Source organism: Salmo trutta, chromosome 13 (assembly GCF_901001165.1).
Source record: "Salmo trutta chromosome 13, fSalTru1.1, whole genome shotgun sequence".
Taxonomy (NCBI): Eukaryota; Metazoa; Chordata; class Actinopteri; order Salmoniformes; family Salmonidae; genus Salmo; species Salmo trutta.
The window spans coordinates 23,122,818-23,135,818 of record NC_042969.1 but is presented as its reverse complement, the minus strand read 5'-3'; the positions used below and the strand labels follow the sequence as shown (position 1 = coordinate 23,135,818).

Below are 13,001 nucleotides of genomic sequence, written 5' to 3'. Positions count from 1 at the left end.
GAGATGGTTGTCCTTCTGGAATGTTCGCCCATCTCCCTGACCAAGACCCTTCTCCCCTGATTGCTCTGTTTGGCCGGGCAGCCAGCTCTAGGAAGAGTCTTGGAGGTTCCAAACTTCTTCCATTTAAGAATGATGGAGGCCGCTGTGTTCTTGGGGACCTTCAATGCTGCAGAAATGTTTTGGTACCCTTCCCCAGATCTGTGCCTCCACACAATCCTGTCTCGGAGCTCTACGGACAATTTCTTTGACCTCATGGCTTGGTTTTTGCTCTGACATGCACTGTCAACTGTGGGACCTAATATCACCAGGTGTGTGCCTTTCCACATCATGTCCAATTGAATTTACCACAGGATTACTTTCACCAAGTTGTTGAAACATGTCAAGGATGATCAATGGAAACAGGATGCACCTGAGCTCAATTTCGAGTCTCATAGCAAAGGGTCTGTTTTTTACTTTTAATACATTTTCAAAAATGTCTAAAGATCTGTTTTCACTTGTCATTATGGGGTATTGTGTGTAGATTTATGAGATTTAAAACAAATGTATGAGATTTTAGAATAAGGCTGTAACGTAACAAAATGTGGAAAAAGTCAAGGGGTCTGAATACTTTCCGAATGCACTGTATGTGGCATTCATATGAGTCAGAAACATTTAGTCTATTGTAAAAATTGACTACAACGTGTAAATAGTATAATTTTGGTCATAAAGTCAGTCTGGTCTAAAACGGTATTTGAAACCTCAGTGCATCACAACGAGTGAATTAAGGTTGGTATTGAATTAGGGCTGCACGGTTAATCGAATTCAGATCGAAATTGCAATATTGACATATGCAATTTCAATATTGCAAGAGGCTGCGATTTACTCCTTTCTTTGACAATCCATTAATACAACATAACGCAATGTATGCTTACAGCAGAATGCACAGCCAACAACTATGGTTTGCATGCCCTGCCAAAGGACCATTATTGCACAGCCAACAACTATGGCCTGCCCTGCCGAAGGACCCTATCATGCAGAATAGGTGGATGGAGTTCGTTGGTTCCCAGTGGTGGTGAGTATACCGGTAGCTAGACCATATGGTTATGTATCTGTTTTTGTATTTTTTGATAATCATTATCACTATCATCGCTAGCATAGCTGATGTTAACTAGCTGGATGCCTAACTAGCTAACTACCTATCTAGGTAGCTGGCTAATGCGTTAGCCTACCTCAATACAACTCGGATTTGGCTTGGAAACACGATAACGTTTCAAAAGAAGGCAAATAATTAGTAGGACAACCTTTTGTCATGATTGTGATGTCGCCAGATTGACTTTAGATGCAGTATATCTTTAGCCAGCTAACTAACATTGAAGGGACCACCGTATTTTAGCTCGCTAACATTAGCATTGCTAGCTATTTTTGACGAACTTTGCTAGTAACATTAATGGCAATATTATGATCTCTCTAAAGTAAATGTGCCATCATAATATGGGAAACTTGTTTCCTACTAATTATTTGCCTACTTTAATATGTCACTGTATTTTCATGCCACTCTAAATTTGTGTAATTTAGACTAAACAGTCACATTAGCCTCAGAGGTGCAACCCATGTCTAAGGCACAAATAAATATTGGATGCAGCTATGGTGGTACTAGCTAACTCATGTCTGACTACAACAGTGTACTAACTAGCAGCAACAAACTCAAACCAACCCAGGGACATAGCAAAACATGTCACAGTTGGTTGCATAGTGTAATGGCATCACCGGCCTGAATCTAATCGAATCTGGAGCCAGTCAGTCTACATCTATAATGCATAGAATTAGCTTCCAAATGAGTACATTATTTCTTGAGCTATGTTTATAATTGAGGGATATTGACCATTTTTGCCCTGTTTTTCTGTTAGACAAAGTGTACAGTTGGGTGCCAGACTGATGCCCTTGGTTTGAACGGATCCTGGGACCTACAAGAAGGAACAAAGGAGGGTATCATAACCAACTCGATCTCATAGTTTCACTTCGGAATTTGCTGTAATTGGATGAACATCAATTTTTGGACCTATTCATTCTGTGTGGTTACAAGGTTAATTGTGGGGCTCCCGAGTGGAACAGCGGTCTAAGGCACTTCATCTCAGTGCAAGAGGCGTCACTGCAGTCCTTGGTTCAAATCCAGGCTGCATCACATCTAGCTGTGATTGGAAGTCCCATAGAGCGGTGCACAATTGGCCCAGCGCTGTACAGGTTTGGCCAGGGTAGGCCGTCATTGTAAATAAGAATTTGTTCTTAACTGGGTTGCCTGGTTAAATAAAGGTCAAATAAAAAATTCCATGTAGTTACAGGGTTAAAACAGAAACAACTCAAAGGGTTTAGGTATTAATTCTGAGTTGTTATGGTTTGGGGAAGGCTTAAAACAATGTGCTTTTTCCATTAAGTATAATCTAGTACTCTCCCTGCTTGCTTGGGAATTGTGAACTGCTGTGGTGTGGTGGTCTAAGCAGTGAACTCTGGTTCTGAACCTTTTGAGTTCAAGCCCAATGCAGTGCCATCTTTTTTTGGGGGGGTCAGCATCAACGAAGGCATATGTTGATGTCCTCAGGACCTTTTCAAATGTCCAAAATCGACGGCTCTTTCTTGTGACTAGCCAGATCATAACATGTCCAGCAATGTAATTGCAATTGTTTAGCGACCTCAAAAAATTATTTAACTCACTGTTCACTTGCTATTTTCACAGCTTGTCAGGCAAGACCTCAGAATAAAAATGTGTAATGCGACAGAAGTACCCTTGTGACACTTCCTCCGTTGTTGCCAGAATCTCCCTCGACTCCTATGAAAAGGATACGCCATCAGGCCTCTGATAGTGACCTGAGTTACTGCCCTGATGACACAGATGGCTTCATCAACAACGACAGGTAATGTGTGTTATATGAAATGTGAAAAGTTGTATTAAAAATAACCTGGGTTGATAAACTAGTAGGCTTATTCCCCAGCCAAGCAGCTACAACTGGTAGAGTCATTTTGGTTGTGAAGTGCATTATCAAAAAGCTTTGTCCTTTTCTTTTTTACAAAATGCAATTTACCACTTGGCTGTCTATTATATCACCCTGTCACAGGCCCTCCCAGTCCACATCACCTCATAATATTGCCTGCTGCAGTTGTGGAGACGTCCAGTTTGCAGCAGAACATGCAGCATAGAGAAGACGAGCAAGGGGGCCCTCATCGGCATCATGCAGACATGCCCTTGTTGTGAGCATTCCTATGAATGGAACGGTCAGCCACATGTTGGCAAGTATATGGCCAGCAACCTGCACCTGTCAGCAGCAACAGCTTTCACAGGCTCATCATTTGTACAAATACAGAAGGTAACCCACTTCATTACTTTGATACATTTGATAACCCAATTGTGAAACATCATTTATGTAAACTGACATTATTTGTTGTTTATTTTCTACTTCTTAGATGCATATAATATCCAGAGCATAACCTACCTAGCCTAGTGGAACCAGCCTGATCGCTGTGTTCACCATTCTATTTCACTTCACATGTTATGATATCTGAAGTGAAATAGAAAGGTGAACGGAGCGATCAGGTTGGTTCCTCAAGGCTAATCATCGATAATGTAATCAGTGCTCTGTGTGTGTGTGTGTGTGTGTGTGTGTGTGTGTGTGTGTGTGTGTGTGTGTGTGTGTGTGTGCATGCAACCGACCAGTTGTGGCCAGGAGCTGATCTATGCTGCTATGGCCGTCAATGGGGCTTGGGTAAAGATCTCACCTCTTGCCTGCTCACCAACTGTTGTCGATCGGGAGACCAGAATTGGGTAGGTTTTATCTGACCTGTTGAAACTTCAACATAGTACCTATCTGTGTGTCAGATATGACCTATCCCAACAGTCATTGGTAATAGAACAGTGACTATGTGTGTATTTGTTCACAGAAACATGTATGGAGCCAGCACATGGAGACTTGCAAGATGATGTGATGAAGTCCAGACTGACAGATGGGCTTGAAATATATTTTTTACTACACACAACTTTTACTTGTATTGTCTTTTTTATTATTTAATTGGATATCACTCAATATGGGGAGGGGAGAAACCCTGTCTATTCTAGACCAGGATCAGGGAACTATGGGATACCACACAGGAAGGTATTTCCACTCGGACATGTTTGCCAAGGTAGCCCCATTAGCACCAGACAAAATGCTGATAGTCAAAGTATCTTTATCGGCTGGGAATGACAATGGAATTTGAAAGGTTCACATAGTTTTATTAGCAGAACACTGCTTCTATGGTATTATGTAAAGGGTTGTTTATTCTACATGGACCTGTTACTACATTTGAAAGTTATTAAAACTCTTAGTTTAGAATATCTACATCAATTCAGCAATTGCATTCTTCTGTAGTCTGTAGTCTACTGACCTATTCGAAGCCTCCTCCGGCATCTCCCCATACAGCTGTCTGTAGTTATTGAACTCAACCTGCAGGAGGTTTGTTTGTTGTGATTGAGTGGGGGGAAACCGCTGTGGCCAAGGTTATGACAGATGGGTGTGTCTTGGTGATGGCAAGGACACACCAAAGAAACACCACATCAAACCAAAAAACAAGGCCAAATCAGCAGCTGCAGTTTCCCTTTAAGATTTGCCTAAAAACACAACATGGTGTTGAATGTTCTTCTCCCATCCACTTACCTTGTTGCTGCTGTACCGAGTGGTTTCTTAAATACCTGTAGTGCATAGCTACTTGTGGGCTGGCTCCTCGTCAAAGAACTGCAGTATCTCTACAGGCAAGGCCCTGCTAAATTGTCACAGCACATGATCTGGCCCTGGCTGTGTGGGGGCCTCCAGGGAAAATGCATAGTCCCCAGATTGCAGAGGTAAGCGTATCGTGACAGAAGACCTCAAGGGGAAAAGAAAAGCTCACAGAGGGGCCTGCTTGGGCGGAAGTGACGAGACTCATCCCTGTAGGGGGCGTAGTATGTATGATTCACTGCTTGCGTCAGGTGCTGCGAGACAGGATATGATCCAGTCCAGCCAGCTTCTGCTCCCCTTTCTCCTCCAGAGAGCTCCACACAGTCCTGTATAATTATGCAAAAATATTCCCACACAGCCATTGGGCCCAACTTAAACCTCCCCTTCTAATTGTTCCAGACAGCATTGGCTGTCAAACACACAGATTTGTCTCCTTGTCACAAATCAATGTGTTTGATTTGGGTTCTGTTGAAGCATTAGCTTTGAAATGGAGGTTTGGAAAAGTGCTTGAGGATTCTACGGAAATGCAGTGGCAGCCCACCTACTGAGATAGTCTGCTGTTATGCACCTGCCTCATGCATGATAATGGAAACGTAGTGTTGTGTCCCCGTAAAACAGGACACGTAGGAACTGCAGCCAGTCTGGAGTACGGATGTCATCAAGCTTAGAACTAACACAAGTATTTCCTTTTAGTCCCTGATAAAGTATCCATATTTTATATATAAACATAACAAACTGTTATGATGCAAAGTGTCTGGACAAAGTGTGTCATATTATGCAAATGTGTTCTGGGGGCTGACTGTGTTTAAAGCGAGATTGTCTGTCATATTCATATTAAGACAATAAAATGATAAAGATTCTCACAGAAATAACATCCGCTATTAACCTAAGACATTTTATGCAATATGATTCAATTGAACATGAGAAGAGGAATGAAAAACATTAGTGTCAGATTAGTTACATTTCTTCCAGTGAGTGGTTTGGAGTGGGAAGCTAAGCTCTGCAGCTAGGGAATAAGCAGTCATCAGGTGCATTACAAAGGACCCATTTGGGCATGTCTTGATGGGCTGCTGAAAATATTTTAGCCACTGTGCTCTTTGTCTTGTGTCAGTGTCCTAGAAATAGCTTGAGTGAGTTTATAGCCCTGTGGGCAGTCTCACTTAGGCTAGTCTTAGAATGGCTACTTGGCCCTTAGACTTCATAGTGCAATGAAAGACTTCATAGTGCAATGTTCTTTCTGGCCTCATCATCCGCACAGTGAGAAAAGACTGTTTCCCTCTGGTCCTGTTATGCTGTTATGTCTCTCCACACTTAAGAGAGAGTGTGCGTGTGCGGTCGTGCGCGTGTGTGTGTCTAGCCCGGTCTTAGCCCCTTCAGTTGAAACTTGAGCCGCCTCAGTTCAAAAGTGAGTGACAGGTTGGCGCAAAATCTGTAGCTCTGCTGTTGCTGTCAGCACAATGGCCAGAACGCGGCGCGGTGCGTGTTGGGAGGGGGGTCTATGGAAAGCTACTGTTGATTGCGAAGATGGAGGATTCTTTCATTGAAGTAAAAGAAAAGTTAGAGAGTGTGTCTTCAGTGAATAGCCTACAAGGCAGGGCTCCAGACCGCCACCATTTAGTCACATTTTGCGACCCTCACTATAAACATCCTATTTTTTAGGAGGCTAAAATCATGATTTGGTTGAACAGGAAAGTACATTATCCTCATGATTCCTGTAATGAAAGTGTCTGCCTGCCTGCCTGCCCCTGTACCTGTTTTACTGGGTCCTGCTGCTGTGTTGAGTGAGTCACTCTCTCTCCTTTCCCAGGGGAAAGAAATGCTCAGAGAGAAAGAAAAGTGTTCTGATTGTAGAACATTTTAAAATCCAAGTGCTGGGAAAACACTGCTGTTGTCACAGCTGGAGAGAGAATGTTTTCTGTTTTCTGTACATATAGCTTACTTTTTATTTCTCAACTCTCAATTAGGAACTCAATAGCAACTATTTTACAAATATATTTGATATGGCTTTGAGATATGGAGCGTGCGAAATGTGCATTGGCCATTGTGAGTGCATAGGCCTCATTGGGCGGTAGGCTACCAATGCAATGATTTTTGGGACATTAAATGTGCTGTTAGATTAGTACATGGCTACTATGAGTGGGTATTATCTTTAGAGTTAGTGATCTAGCTAATGACTTTTGAGTTTCCACTTACTCAGGTGGTAAATTAGCCCCAAATAAATTAGGCTATGATAGAGTACATAATGCAGGCAAATTCATAGATTTCATTCGTAGATTTAGGGCCAACCTGTCACTTCATAGTCAAAAGCATTTTAACTTTTATTTTTATTGTGATATAAGCAGAATTCAATATAATTCCAATGCAAGAATCCAAATGACTCCCCTGCAGCTAAATATTGGTATGTTTCATCATAGCGATAGATTCATTCTATTCTGGTTGTCTTAGTATCATATTGTTTTCTGTGTTGTAAATGGAACTGTACGTGTTGGAAACGTGTTTATGCTACATGGGTCGAATTTGATTCACAGAGGTGTATTGTGCCATATCACAACGTGTTGCTGAACTCATGAGCAAGCCTATAGGCCTATTTGTTTGTCAAGACAGCTGTGCATGGCTGTATCTCACTGTAGTAGGCTGTAGGCTGGTTTCACTGTAGTAGGCTGTAGGCTGCATCTCACTGTAGTAGGCTGTAGGCTGCATCTCACTGTAGTAGGCTGTAGGCTGGTTTCACTGAAGTAGGCTGTAGGCTGCATTTCACTGAAGTAGGCTGTAGGCTGCATTTCACTGAAGTAGGCTGTAGACTGTTTTTGTTATTTGGATCTCCATTCACCTTTTGTTTACTGCGTTTGTTTACTGTTAATGTAACTATCCTGAATATAGATTGTGTCACACCTGTATCGATCTGATATTTTGTTGAGGCCTACTCCTTGGTACCGCTATTTTGTTCTGTTCACATTCATTCGTTCGCGTTCACAGTTGTTCGGTATTTTAAGCCAAACTGCTATTGAGTATTTTTGTTTTGCATGCATGAATAACTAGGCTACTATTTTCATTTCGTTTGCATTATTTTGTTACGACAGCGGTCTGTACAGCTGCATTCACATAGGCTGTTTGTATTAGGTGAATTACCCTATCTTGTAGTCTATATTCATGACTAAAACGGCCTAGCTGTAGGGCGCTGATACATTGTGCTGATACAAGCGTGAATACTGTAGCCTACCTGTCACTTCAGACGCACTCAATGATCTCGGAAGTCTCTGCATTTGAACTTTATGTTTATTGCGGTATGCAATGCCTTGCAAAATAAATTCAGACCCCTTGGATTTCTTCACATTTTATTGTGTTACAGAGTGGGATTATTTTGTCAAAAACCTGCACAAAATACTCTGTAATGTCAAAGTGGAAGAAAAAAATATATATATTTTTTACAGATTCATAAAAAAAAAAAATATATATATATATATATATAGTTGTTGCGTAACTATTCAGCTCCCTGAGTCCATGCATGTTAGCAACACCTTTGGCAGCGATTACAGCAGTGAATCTTTTGGGGTAAGTCTATAATAACTTTGCACACCTGGACTGTGCAATATTTGCCTATTATTATTTTAAAAATTCTTCAAGCTCTGTCAAGATGTTGGGGATCATGTCTAGACAGCCATTTTCGAGTCTTGCCATAGTATTTCAAGCAGATTTAAGTCAAAACTGTAATTCTGCCACTCAAGTACATTCACTGTCTTCTTGGTAAGCAACTCCATAAATAGATTTGGCCTTACGTTGTAAGTTATTGTCCTGCTGAAAGGTACATTCATCTCCCAGTGTCTGGTGGAAAGCAGACTGAAGCAGGTTTTGCTCTAGAATTTTGTCTGTGTTTAGCCCTCCCTATCCCATTTATTTTTATCCTGAAAACTCCCCAGTGTTTACTGATGTCAAGCATACCCATACATGATGCAGCCACCACAATGATTGAAAATATGAAGACAGTTACTCAGTGATGTGTTGTGTTGGATTCACCCCAGACATACGGCTTTGCATTTAGGCCAAAAGGTGTATTCCTTTGCCATGTTTTTTTTGCAGAATTACTTTAGTGCCTTGTTGCATACAAGATGCATGTTTTGGAATATTTTGTACATTTGTATTATTCTTTCACTCTATCATTTAGGTCATTATTGTGGAAAGGGAAAATGGAGATACCTAGTCAGTTGCACAGCTGAATGCATTCAACTGAAATGTATCTTCCGAGTAACTACAATGTTGTTAATCCATCCTCAGTTCTCTCCCATCACAGCCATTTAGCTCTGTAGCTGTTTTAAAATCACCAATGGCCTCATGGTAACATACCCTGAACAGTTTCCTTCCTGTCCTGCAGCTCAGTTCAGGACGACTGTATCTTTGGTGTGTCTGGGTGGTTTAATACATAATGCAGTGCATGCTTATAAACTAGACCATGCTTAAAGAGCTATTCAATATCTGATTTGTTATTGTTACCTATCTACTAATCACTGCCCTTCTTTATGAGGATTTCCAAAAGCTCCCTGGTATTTGTAGTTGATTCTCTGCTTGAAATGCAATACTTGACTGAAGAACCTTATGGATGTTGTATGTGTAGGGGACAGAGGAAGGGGTAGTCATAAAAAAAGAATGTTAACCCCTATTTTTTCACACAGAGTCAGTCCATGTAATTTATTATGTGATTTGTTAAGCCAAATTTTACTCCTGAAATAATTTAGGTTTACCTAAACAAGGTGTTTAAATACTTTTATTTTAGTGATTCATTTTTGTATTAATCTTACAAAATATATATATCATAATAATTCTTATTATTTTGTGCATATAAAAAATTATAAAATATAACAAAAAATACTATTTAATACATTTCAATCAAACTTTGTAACACAATAAAATGTGACAAAAATCCAAGAGGACTGAATACGTTTGCAAGGCACTGTAGTGTGATATAATCAGAATTCAATATAATTCCATTGCCAGAACCCACAAAAATTGTGCCCCCTCATCGATTTCTGCTGCCCCCTTAGGCACTTTATCCTGCCTCCAGGTCTGCTGTAGTCTGATGAAAGGGAGTTCCTTGGGGCGCCTCTTGTCACTAGGTCATCAGTCAAACAGATGTGGATATTTCTCTGTCATTTCTCTGTCATTGTTCTCATTCATGTAATTTACAGATTCATTTTAGCTTAACAACGCCATAGATAGTAGTGCATCGATAAAAAGAGATTTGTTGACGCTAAGATGGGAATCCACAGAAGCAAGACAGATGTCGTTTACTTCACTAGTAAATAGAGCTCCAGTGAGGCCTACAATGCCTAGGGCTAAACTTTATGAACTCATAAAACACGACGCGATAAAAGCCACAAAACAAAATGCTGAGAGGTTAACTGCTATGTTGAAATGTACATCAAAAGTGTAGTTGCAAGCCACATTTAACCAGGGCTCCGCTTAATGCCACCACCCATATGGCTAATAACTAGACCAATTACAGGGCTCCGCTTAACGCCACCACCCATATGGCTAATAACTAGACCAATTACAGGGCTCCGCTTAATGCCACCACCCATATGGCTAATAACTAGACCAATTACAGGGCTCCGCTTAACGCCACCACCCATATGGCTAATAACTAGACCAATTACAGGGCTCTGCTTAATGCCACCACCCATATGGCTAATAACTAGACCAATTACAGGGCTCCGCTTAACGCCACCACCCATATGGCCAATAACTAGACCAATTACAGGGATCCGCTTAACGCCACCACCCATATGGCTAATAACTAGACCAATTACAGGGCTCCGCTTAACGCCACCACCCAAATGGCCAATAACTAGACCAATTACAGGGATCCGCTTAACGCCACCACCCATATGGCTAATAACTAGACCAATTACAGGGCTCCGCTTAACGCCACCACCCATATGGCTAACAACTACACCAATTACAGGGCTCCGCTTAACGCCACCACCCATATGGCTAACAACTAGACCAATTACAGGGCTCCGCTTAACGCCACCACCCATATGGCTAATAACTACACCAATTACAGGGCTCCGCTTAACGCCACCACCCATATGGCTAACAACTAGACCAATTACAGGGCTCCGCTTAACGCCACCACCCATATGGCCAATAACTAGACCAATTACAGGGATCCGCTTAACGCCACCACCCATATGGCTAATAACTAGACCAATTACAGGGCTCCGCTTAACGCCACCACCCATATGGCTAATAACTAGACCAATTACAGGGCTCCGCTTAACGCCACCACCCATATGGCCAATAACTAGACCAATTACAGGGATCCGCTTAACGCCACCACCCATATGGCTAATAACTAGACCAATTACAGGGCTCCGCTTAACGCCACCACCCATATGGCTAATAACTAGACCAATTACAGGGCTCCGCTTAACGCCACCACCCATATGGCTAATAACTAGACCAATTACAGGGCTCCGCTTAACGCCACCACCCATATGGCTAATAACTAGACCAATTACAGGGCTCCGCTTAACGCCACCACCCATATGGATAATAACAAGACCAATTACAGGGCTCCGCTTAACGCCACCACCCATATGGCCAATAACTAGACCAATTACAGGGCTCCGCTTAACGCCACCACCCATATGGATAATAACTAGATCAATTAGCTCATCACTGGAACTTCAAAGTCCGCCAGTATCCTCACTTTCACCTAGTTCACCTCTGTACTGCAAAATACAGCTAGTGATGACAATTTGCCATCGTAATTCCATTATTAAAGAAATGTTCAGTACGAGTTAAGATTTATTTTTAAGTAAGAGTTCTGTGGTCTTTCATCTCAGATGCTTTGCATTACATTAATTTGTAGGCCAGGTTGCACAGAACTTAAAATATTTGCTTATAAGGTCAATTTTGCGATCAGTGCAGTCTTGGGTCTTCATTCTGCTTGATGTGGATTATGCTAAAAGCATCATTCTGGGCTCAAGAACTCGTACATCAATAATATCCAGTCATGAGCACTGCTTATTGAGTAAACTGCTACAACTACATGAACAGTGTCATGTTCACTTGAATGTATTAGAAAGAGTAAGTGTGCCTCATACTGCTGGTGGATAAGCACCTTGTGAACAGAGTGCGTCAATAGATTTTTATTTTTAAAGCTACTTTGACAAGTGTACAAAAACATGTTTTGAGTGCATGAAATGGAAATATAAAGCCCAAGACATTAACACTCAATGTGATGGTTCTGGAGATGGATATCACTCCTTAGAAGACAGACTCCCTGAATTACACAATCATCCAAGTATAAATAAGCCCGCAGATACTGTTAGTTCCTTAAAACAAGCGTTTTCTTCTTCAGTTTTCTCTAAATCTCTTTAAGTTCTCCACAGATTTCAGTTTAGATATCCTCACAGGTAAACGATGATTAAGGTATTGCTGTAAAAGTGAATGTCTCTGTGGAATTGTTGTTTTTCACAGAGTAACAATCACAAGTTATTCAACATGTTTTTCTCTCTCCACTTTATTAATATATGTAGCTAGTGCTACCTAAATGAAGGCAGCCTAAATATTTCAGATCCAAACATATTTTCCTTCGAATAACAGTATTAAAATTCCATTTGCTCTCTGCAAACCAACTAAGTTCTTCACCTTTTTAGCCCATTGTAATGTTTTCCTCTGGCACCTGTTCTACCTTCCTAGCAGTAGTGTTAGGGGTGTGTACGGGAGGCGAAGTCAGGTGCAGGAGAACGGAGTGTAGTAAACAGGCACACTTTAATTCCCATCCAAAAATGACAGCACATAAGAACAATAATGTGACAAAAACATGGAACATAGCAAAAGTATAGTGCCTGACAATATCCACATAACAATAAACAATTACACACAAAGACATGGAGGGGAACAGAGGACTAAATACATGCAGTGATTATGGAATGAAAACCAGGTGTGTAATGGAACAAGACAAAACAAATGGAGTGGCGATGGCTAGAAAGCCGGTGACGTCAATCGCCGAACGCCGCCCGAACAAGGAGAGGAGCCAACTTCGGTGGAAGTCGTGACAGTGCCCCCCCTTGACGCGCGTCCTTGGGGACGACCCGGAGGGCGAGGCGCAGGGCGATCCGGCCGACGACGGTGAAACTCCCGCAGCAGTTCGGGGTCCAAAACATCCGCAACCGGAACCCAGCACCTCTCCTCCGGACCGTACCCCTCCCACTCCACGAGGAACTGAAGGCTCCCTGCCCAACGCCTCGAATCCAGGATGGAACGAACGGAGTACGC

At 41.7% G+C, this 13,001-nt stretch overlaps 1 protein-coding gene and 1 long non-coding RNA gene across 4 annotated transcripts in view; both read left to right on the top strand.

Annotated features, from left to right (window-relative positions):
• LOC115205035 (X-linked interleukin-1 receptor accessory protein-like 2) overlaps nt 1-13,001 on the top strand; it is a 237,290-nt gene that overhangs the window by 115,092 nt on the left and 109,197 nt on the right. The gene's annotated exons all lie outside the window — the stretch shown is intronic.
• On the top strand, nt 676-3,964 carry LOC115205464 (uncharacterized). 3 transcript variants are annotated; one of them, XR_003880620.1, is made up of 7 exons: nt 676-765; nt 914-1,051; nt 1,887-1,965; nt 2,711-2,888; nt 3,090-3,338; nt 3,686-3,793; nt 3,910-3,964. It is a non-coding gene; the product is annotated as an uncharacterized LOC115205464 (long non-coding RNA). The 3 variants fall into 3 exon arrangements; XR_003880621.1 differs by having other exon boundaries at nt 734-1,051; nt 2,789-2,888; XR_003880619.1 differs by having other exon boundaries at nt 734-1,051.